General features: G+C 41.8%; 2 pseudogenes; one reads left to right on the top strand and one right to left on the bottom strand.

Annotated features, from left to right (window-relative positions):
• The first annotated feature begins 494 nt into the window (after positions 1-494).
• On the top strand, positions 495-1,424 carry LOC110259180 (olfactory receptor 7E178-like; annotated as a pseudogene).
• Positions 1,425-7,492: 6,068 nt separating this feature from the next.
• Positions 7,493-8,423, bottom strand: LOC110258548 (olfactory receptor 7A17-like; annotated as a pseudogene).
• Positions 8,424-9,472: the final 1,049 nt, after the last annotated feature.

The raw sequence follows: 9,472 nt of genomic DNA, 5'->3' as shown, positions 1-9,472 counted from the left end.
ACAGCAATGTGGAATCCGAGCCACGTCTGCATCCTACACCACAGCTAACGGCAACACCAGATCCTTAATCTAACCTACTGAACAAGGCCAGGGATCGAACCTGCAACCTCATGGTTCCTAGTCGGATTCATTAACTACTGCACCGCAATGGGAACTCCATACTTTTTTTCCATATTACTCATTCGAAAGTTGGGGACAGATATTTTACTGTGTGCATGGATTTGCTATCTACAAATGTCCTTATTTCCCTAATATTCTTTCTCCTCATGCCTCTAAAATTATCTGTATAAAGAAAAAAGTCTATGTTCTTCTCATCAATGAAGAAGAGCTAACTATTGAGAGATAATGCTGAAGGCACTGTGGTGTATGGTCTTCAAGCATGAAAAACGTATTCATGAATTGCTAAATTCCAAAGTATGGATACTTATCTGGGTGCCCCAACATTGTTTGGTTTATTCAACCCTTTCTTCTTTTTCAAAAGGTGCCCCCTCAACATGGAACCACAGAATCATACACATTCCTCAGAATTCTTCCTCCTGAGCCTCTCAGATGATCCAGACCTAGAGCCCCTTCTCTTTGGGCTCCTCCTGTCCATGTACCTGGTGACCCTGCTTGGGAACCTGCTCATCATCCTGGCTGTCACCTCTGATTCCCACCTCCACACACCCATGTAGTTCTTCCTTTCCAATCTGTCCTTGGCTGACATCAGTATCAGCACCACCACTGTCCCCAAGATGCTAGTGAACCTCCAGACACACAGCAAATCCATCACCTATGCAGGCTGCCTAACACAAGTGATGCTTTTTGCTCTTTTTGCCTGTTTGGAGAGTCTACTTCTGACAGTCATGGCCTATGACCAATTGGTGGCCATTTGTCACCCCCTACACTACCTGGTCATAATGAACCCCCGCCTCTGTGGCTTCTTAGTCCTGCTGTCATTTTCCGTCAGCCTTTTGGACTCCCAGTTGCACTACCTGATGATGTCACAGCTCACCTTCTGTGCTGATGTGGAAATCCCTCATTTCTTTTGTGAACTTTCTCAGCTCCTCAGTCTTGCCTGTTCTGACATCTCCATCAATATTATATTAATGTATTTCATTGGTACAATCTTGGCTGGAATTCCATTCTCAGGGATCCTTTACTCTTATACTCAAATTCTTTTCTCCATTCTCAGAATCTCATCATCAGGAGGCAGGTATAACGTCTTCTCCACCTGTGGCTCCCACCTGTCCATTGTTTGCTTGTTTTTTGGAACAGGCCTTGGGGTGTACCTCAGCTCAGCTGTCTCATCTTCCTCCAGGAAAGGGGCAGTGGTCTCCATGATGTACACTGTGGTCATACCTATGCTGAATCCCTTCATCTACAGCCTAAGAAACAGGGACATCAAGCACGCCCTATGGAGGATTATCACCAGAGTAGGGTAATCTGAACACATGAGTGATTTGGGGGGTTCATAAGATTGGAAAAGGCAGGAATTCCCATTATGGCTCAGTGTAAACGTACCTGACTAGTACCCACGAGGATGCAGTTTCAATCCCTGGCCCCATTCAGTGGGTTAAAGATCCAGCCTTACCAGGAGCTCAGGTGTAGGTCACAGACTCACCTAGGATCTAGTGTTACTGTGGCTGTGGCACAGGCCACAATTTGACTCCTATCCTGAGAACTACCATATGCTTCACATGAATCCCTAAAAAGGAAAAAAAGGACTGGAAAAGGCAGTAAAATCAAACATATGCAACAAGAAATTCTGAATCTGCAGTCACCCACTGTATAAGTACCTATTTGTCCCTCTGCTTTCTGTTTACACAATGTTTTCCTGAGCTCCAATTTCAATCCCTCATCTGAGAACTGAAATCCCATATCAAACCAATGCACTCTAGCCAAAAAAATAAATAAATAAAAGAAGGCTTAGAGGAGCCCTACTAAATTTTTAAGTTAAACTTCAGAGTAGAACTAAAATATGATTTAAGAATAGCAGTGGAATGGATTAGGAGCTTGGGGTTAGTGGATGCTAACTACTGCTTTTGGAATGGATTAGCAATGAGATTCTGCTCTGTAGCACTGAGAACTATGTCTAGTTACTTATGACGGAGCATGATAATGCGAGAAAGAAGAATGTATAAATGTATGTGTAACTTGGTCAACATGCCATACAATAGAAAATAAAAACTGTGTTGGGGAAATAATGATTAAAAAAAGCAAAAAAAAAAAAAAGAATAACAATGTATTTGACTTCTGTCATCCTCCTGAATTTTCTCCTCCTCTAACTTCTAGAGCCAATAGTCAAATCCTAAGCCCTTCACACCTCCTCCTCCCTGATTTTGTCACAAATCTGACCAGAGTCCTCTAATCCCTCTGTTCATTCGATTTTTAAAGACATTGAAAGTGGGGGTGATCTCAGTGTTTAACATTGAGGATATGTCTGCCCTTCTGGGAAGAGGAGGTTTCTTATGAACTGAGGAATACTCTGAGGAACATTCTGAGGCTGGTTCATTGGAACAAAGAGATGTACTGATGACACCAGCTTGTGGAATGTGCTTTACCTTCATGCTTGCTGACATAACAACATAACACTCTTGCTTCCACTGTCAAAACTTCCTGGCATACTTTGGGGATAGACCATGATAGAAGATAACATAAGAAAGGGAATGTATGTATATGTATGACTGGGTCACTGTGCTGTGCAGCAGAAATTGATACAATACTCTAAGTCAACTATACTTCAAAAAATAAAATATGTGAGGAAGGAAACAAAACAGAACAAAACATTCACTAGCATATAGCTGTTCAACTGTTCAGCTGAAAGACCTATTCTTTCCCAGGTCATTCAGGGACCCCACGTTTTGTCATTTCAGGTCTTTTCTTCCTATTTTCCCTGTCTCCAAACTATTAAATTATCTGAACAGTGATGGCTCAGATGATTTGCTTTCCCCACTCTTCAAAACCAGTTCAGAAGTTCCCTGGTTGCTCAGAGGGCTAGGGATCTGATGTTGTCACTGCCATGGCCCAGAGCCTGCTGTGGCATGTATTTGATCCCTGGCCTGAAAACCTTAGCATGCTGCAGGTGCAGCCAAAAAAAAAGAAAGAAAGAAAGAAAGAAAAAAGAAAACCTTTCATATACACATTTTGCTCTTACAAGAGGGTCCTAAATGGCTTCTCAATATTCAGTTTCTTTCCATTTACACCACATTAACTTTTTAAGTGGAACCAAATCTTGTACCTCTTTGCTTGAATTCTTCCAATCAGGAGTTCCCACTGTGGTCCAGTGGGTAAAGGATCCAACTGCAGCAACTCGGGTTTTTGTAGAGGTGGTGGTTCAATCCCTGGCCTGGCCCAGTTGATCAGGTAGCGTAGGTCACAGCTGTGGCTTGGATTCTTTTCCTGGCCCAGTTACTAACATATGCTATGGATACAGCCAAACAAACACACAAAAATTTTTCCAACTGTTTTCTGATACTCCTAGAGTAAACTTTGAATTCCTTGCCAAGGTCAGCAAGACTGTTCATTATCTAGTCCCTGCTATCCCTTTCCAACTCCTTCACAAGTCCAGGGACCAGTATTATCATCATCAGCACCCCCCCAAGGAATTCATAAGTGTGCATGTTCTGGTCTCACCTTCTGAATTAGAACTGCTATAGGTAGAACCCAAATACTTGTGTTTTAGGAAGTGTTATCAGGTGATTCCACCACACCATAAACTTGAGGACCCACTTGCCTAGATATACGGGTTTTCTTGGAGTTCTTCAAACAGACCATGTTCTTTCCTGCCCCCAGACAAGCACACTTATTTCTCTCTGTCTAGAATTTTCTTCCCCTTTCCAACTCAACTTTTTACTTCAACGTCAGCCCTTAAATATGCTTTCCTTGGCCTCTCATCTAAATTCTCCTGGTGTTCTCTCCATCAGGTCAGTCCTCTCTTCCTCTTTTAATATTACTGCTTTCTGAGTGATCTCACACATGTTTAGTATTATGGAGACAATCTTTGCACAAGCTGCCTCAGCTATTCTTTTCCAGGTTAAACGGATGCATACCAAAAATAGGTTTTGCTCATCTTCCAGTCTGGTCTTGTGTGAGATGTGATAGTGTTGACTTAAAAAGGCCAGAAAATAGGCAATGTCATTGCCAAAACAATGTTTGGTAGAAATCTGTTATGAAATCTAGAAAGTTATTGATTGTACAAAAGAAAAACTGCATCATAGTCCAAGAGGTATGAATACTTTATCCAAAACTCTAGCAGTTGGAGTCAAGGTTATTGCAACAATGGAGAGATATTGAACTCATCTCCACTGAATCAAAAGGTGAGATGATTTTTTATTTTTTTACATCTGCATAAACGTTCTGGGGCATAGGGAAGTGCCCCAGGCTAGGGGTGAATTAGAAGCTGCAGCTGCAGCCTCTGCCAGAACTTGTGGCAACACCAGGTCCTTAACCCACTGAGGGAGGGAAAGGATGGAACCTGTATCCTCACTGAGGATAACATCAAGTCCTTAAGCTGATGAACCACAATGGAAGCTCCAAAAATGAGAGGATTTTTAAAGCTGAGGCTAGCTAATGGAAAAGCACCGGGAGATATTAGGGGAGGGAGGTTGGTTGATATGATTAGTCTGTCTGTGATTGCTACTTGCTGCCTATTGAATTTAGGCTCATACCATCCACAGAAGCTAGGAGATAGATGTATCACTTGATGATTATATTTCAAAGGGATAACTTTAAGAAAATCATTTCTGGTTTGTAAAAAGGACAAAAGGCTCTGAGAAGATTTATTCACATTTAAAATGAGCAAAGAAAGAGTTTGAAAGTTTTCTAACATGGAGTTTCCTTAGGCTGCAGTGGGTTAATGATCCAGCATTGTCACTGTTGTGGCTCAGGTCACTGTTGTGGTGCAGGTTCGAACCATGGCCGGGGAATTTCCGTACGCTACAGGCGTGGCTGAAAAGGAAAAAAATCCTCACATCAGTGCTCTAAGAAAATAGAGGTCAGGAGCAGAAATCAAGTAGAAATGTGTTTAAAGTTTAATCACATTTAGGGGAATGTAAAGGCAGTCTTTGTCAATATATATCCCAAACTTCCACTCTTGTTCCAACTTTGGAAGTCTTGTGTTTTTGAGTATGGGCTGCTCAGCCAACCTCCACACTGAAGCATAAGTTTTAATTTATGTTTACAAGTAACTTGAGTTCTAGACTCAAAGGGCAGCATTAACACTGGTAGCAAGGCAACAAGTCCAGAATGGCAACTGGGTTCCAGGATCCACAGGGATCTGTGGTGGTGACAGCAGGTCATAGATGAGCTGACCTCCAGAGCACTGGTAATACTACTCAGCCATAAAAAAAGAACAAATAAGCCATGTGCAGCAACATAGATGCAACTAGGGATTCTCATATTAAGTGTGGTAAGTCAGAAAGAGAAAGACAAATACCGTGTATGCCTTATATGTGGAATCTAAAATATGGCACCAATGAACCTCTCTATAGAACAGAAATAGACTCACAGAGGTTGAGAACAGACTTGTGGTTGCAAAGGGGGAGGGGGATGGAGTGGGAGGGACTGGGAGTTTGGGGTTGCTAGATGCAAACTTTTAAATTTAGAGTGGGTAAGCAGTGAAGTCCTACTGTATAGCACAGGGAACTCTAACCAATCTGTTGTGATGGAAGATGATGGAAGGTAACATGAGGAAAATAATGTATTGATATAAGAGACTGGGTCACTTTACCATACAGCACATATTGACATAACATTGTAAATCAACTATAATAATTTTTTCACAAAGTGAAAATAACACAAAAATGTGAAAGCAGCTCTCAGTTAGTGGAATCTTTCCACGGATCTGAAAAAAAAGGACATTAGTTTATTTGGTTGCTTTAGACAACCAAAAATATCAAGAACAGATCAGCAGAAGTTAGAATTGGCTCCCACAATGATTTTTTTCCCCAGTTTGCAGGCCCAAGCCTGGTTTCATACTCAAAGCCTCAAAATTAAAGGAATTAAAGTGGAGGCAGGTTCCCCTTTAGGAAGCCCATTGTTGTTCCTCAAAATGGTAACCTCTCTTGGGAACAATCCTTGGTGATAAGTTGATTCCAATAGATGCCAGCCCTGGAGTAGGCTTGGACTCTTCTTTACCATGATAAATATCTATGTATTTATATTTGCCTTTCCTGCCTGCAGTGCCTGGGCAAACACCACCATCCAAAACTAGGCACAATGTCCAATTTCTTTATGGTGAAGAAAATATGAAGACATCCAGGAATTCCCAGGTGGCTCAGCTGCTTAAGGATCTAGAGTTGTCACTTTTGTGGCTCAGGACACTGCTGTGGTACAGATTCCATCACTGGCCTGGGTAATTCTGCACGTCATGGGCATGGCCAAAAAAATCAAACAAATAAATATGTCCACTAGTCCTAACATATCCTTCATTACCTGAAGTTGATCAGCGTCCCATACCTAGAGACTGGCAATTCTATGATTCCATTCCCACTCTCCCTATTTGTAATCCAACACTATGTCCTGGCACCAGACTTGAAATTTTGTTCCCTTTCAGTCAGGTTTCATCACCATCTGGACTCTTGTGTTTCCAACTCAATAAATTCACCTGTAAAATTAGGCAACTAGACCCAAAGACTTATTAGCACCTGATCAGTTCTAATACTCTGGGGCTTTCCATTTTCCTATCTCCAGTGATACATTTTCATAGCTTATCTGCAAATGTACAAAACATATGGAAGAAAGTTCAACCTCACTAATAACCAAATAAATAACTCACCCCTCAGTGTATTTTCTATTTGGACATATGACAGGATCTGTTAAACTCTGAGATCTAGAATTTAAGCTCTATGAGGGTAAAGAATCCTGTCCTTTTTCCCCCCTTCACTGCTATGTTGCAGATACTTACAACAGCCTGGCACACCAATGGTGCTCAGTAAGGACTGTCACATAAACACATTTGATAAGAACTAACAAGTGTTGGTGTTGATAAAAGGTGGTGTATCTTTTTTTTATAGCTGTACCTGCACCATATAGAAGATCTTGGCCTAGGGGTCAAATCAGAACTGCAGCTGAGGCCTATGCCAACTCAGGATCCATATCCTCAGCTTGTGGCAAAGACAGATCCTTAAACCAGTGGGAAAGGCTAATGGCGAATAGTCAGATTCTTAACTCACTGAGCCACAACAGGTACTCCAATGCATTATTTCAGAATTTCTCATTCAACAATAATGAGTCTGTACTTGAAGTGGCTGGTATCAACATGCAGGACTGGAAATGCAAATCGAGGGGCCATAATGGATAAATAAAAGGAGGGGGTGTGGAGAGTAGAATTGAGGATAATCAAGCAATCATCATAAGAGGTTAAGACAACGTCCTCCCAAGGCCAAATTCTGACCAGTGCCACTAATGGAGTATCAGTGAGAAACAAAATTCAATGTGATTAAGAGGCACAATTTCTTGAGCCAACTTCTGCTACGATTGTCAACTCAAAACCCCTGGACCAGTGTTCCCATCACTGAACGCAGGGTATTCTCCCAAGTAGATTTTGTAGAGCCCTCTTGATGTCCCTGTTCCGCAGGCTGTAGATGAAGGGGTTCAGCATTGGGGTGACCACAGTGTACATCACCGAAGCAACCATACCTCTCCAGGAAGATGGCTCAGAGCTGAGATACACACCAAGACCTGTCCCATAGAACAAAGAAACCACAGACAGGTGAGATGCACAGGTAGAAAATGCCTTGTATTTCCCATGAGCTGATGAGATTCTCAGGATTGAGGAGACAATTCGGGTAGGAGCAAAGGATCCCTGAGAAGGGAACAATGCCAAGAAAGCCAGTCACCAGCTATAGCAGGATGTAATTGACAAGTGTGTCTGAGCAGGCAAGCATGAGGGCCTGAGAGAGTTCACAGTGAAAGTGTGGAATTGCCCAGCTGGAACAGAAGGACAGCCACAACATCAGCAGACTCTGGATCAGGGAGTATGACAAACTGATGACCCATGACAAAAGAACCATTAGACCACAGAGACGGGGGTTCATGATGACGGTGTAGTGCAGGGGGTGACAGATGGCCACAAACCTGTCATAGGCCATCACAGTGAGAAGAAAAGTATCCATACCTCCAAAAACCATGAAAAAATACACCTGTGTGATGCAGCCCGCATAGCTGATGGCTTTTCTCTGTGTCTGGATGTTCACCAGCATCTTTGGGATGGTGGTGGAAGTGAAACAGATGTCAGCCAAGGACAGGTTGGAGAGGAAGAAGTACATGGGGGTGTGGAGATGGGGGTCCGAGCTGATGGCCAGGATAATGAGCAGGTTCCCAAACACGGTGACCACAAACATGGACAGAAAGAGCCCAAATAAGATGGGTTGCTGCTCTGAGTCTTGAGACAGTCCCAGGAGTAAAAATTCTAAAACACTTGTTTGATTTCCTGGTTCCATGCTGCTGATGCCTCAGCTGGATGGCTGAGGAAGGGAAAGAACATGAAATCACCACTGAACAGAATCTAGAGTCTCTCTACTTCTTTAATTAGAGTGGGATGGAATGGGAGTTTGGGGTTAGTGGATGCAAACTATTAAATTTAGAATGGATATGCAATGAGGACTCACTGTATGGCAGAGGGAACTATGTCCAATCTCTTGGGATAAAACCTGATGGAAGATAACAGGAGAAAAAGAATGTATATTTATTGACTGCAGCACTTTGCTGTCCAGGAAAAATTGGCACAACTTCGTAAATCAACTATACTTTAATATAAAATAAAATAAATTTTTTCAGAGTATAGTTTTCACTTAGAAGGTTGTATTAGTTATATCCTGAAACTAATATAAACTAAATCAGTTATACATATACCTATATCCCTTCTTATTCAGATTCTTTTCCCATATAGGTTATTACATGGGATTGAGTAGATTTCCCTATGTTATACTCTAGGTCCTTGATATCGATCTATTTGTGGATCTTATGGTATATGTCAATTCCAACCCTCTCTACTTCTTTAATTTCTTGAAGAGACGGTTTGGGTATAAAAGCCTTAACATGACAAAATTTAGGAACCCTACATTCTGTTATTTGTGATATACAGGATTTTATAATGATGTTTCAACCACTGAACCTTGTCCTCTGGGATACTCATCCATCCTCTTTGTCTCTGGCTTAGAATCAAGTCTTCCAATGCTCTTCATGGGAGTGTAAATTGGTACAAGCACTGCTAAGGAAAAAATTGTGGAAATACCTCAAAAAACTAAATATAGAACCACGGTAAGGCCCAACAACCCCCCTCGTGGGCACATATCCAGACAAAACTTTCATTGAAGAAAATACATGCACCCGTATGTTCATTGCAGCTCTCTATATGCAATAGCCAAGACTCTGAAATACACATGTCCTCCAGTGTTCATGGAAACACTATATACAATAGCTGAGACATGGAAACAACCTAATTGTCCATCGACAGAGGAGTGGATAAAGATGTTGTACATATACACAA

This window comes from Sus scrofa, chromosome 2 (genome assembly GCF_054392235.1).
Source record: "Sus scrofa isolate SSC_HxYL_T2T_F1_AM1 chromosome 2, Sscrofa_HxYL_maternal_Yorkshire_Landrace_v2.0, whole genome shotgun sequence".
Classification (NCBI taxonomy): domain Eukaryota; kingdom Metazoa; phylum Chordata; class Mammalia; order Artiodactyla; family Suidae; genus Sus; species Sus scrofa.
The sequence above is the reverse complement of the archived record's forward strand: the minus strand, read 5'-3'. Positions and strand labels throughout refer to the sequence as shown.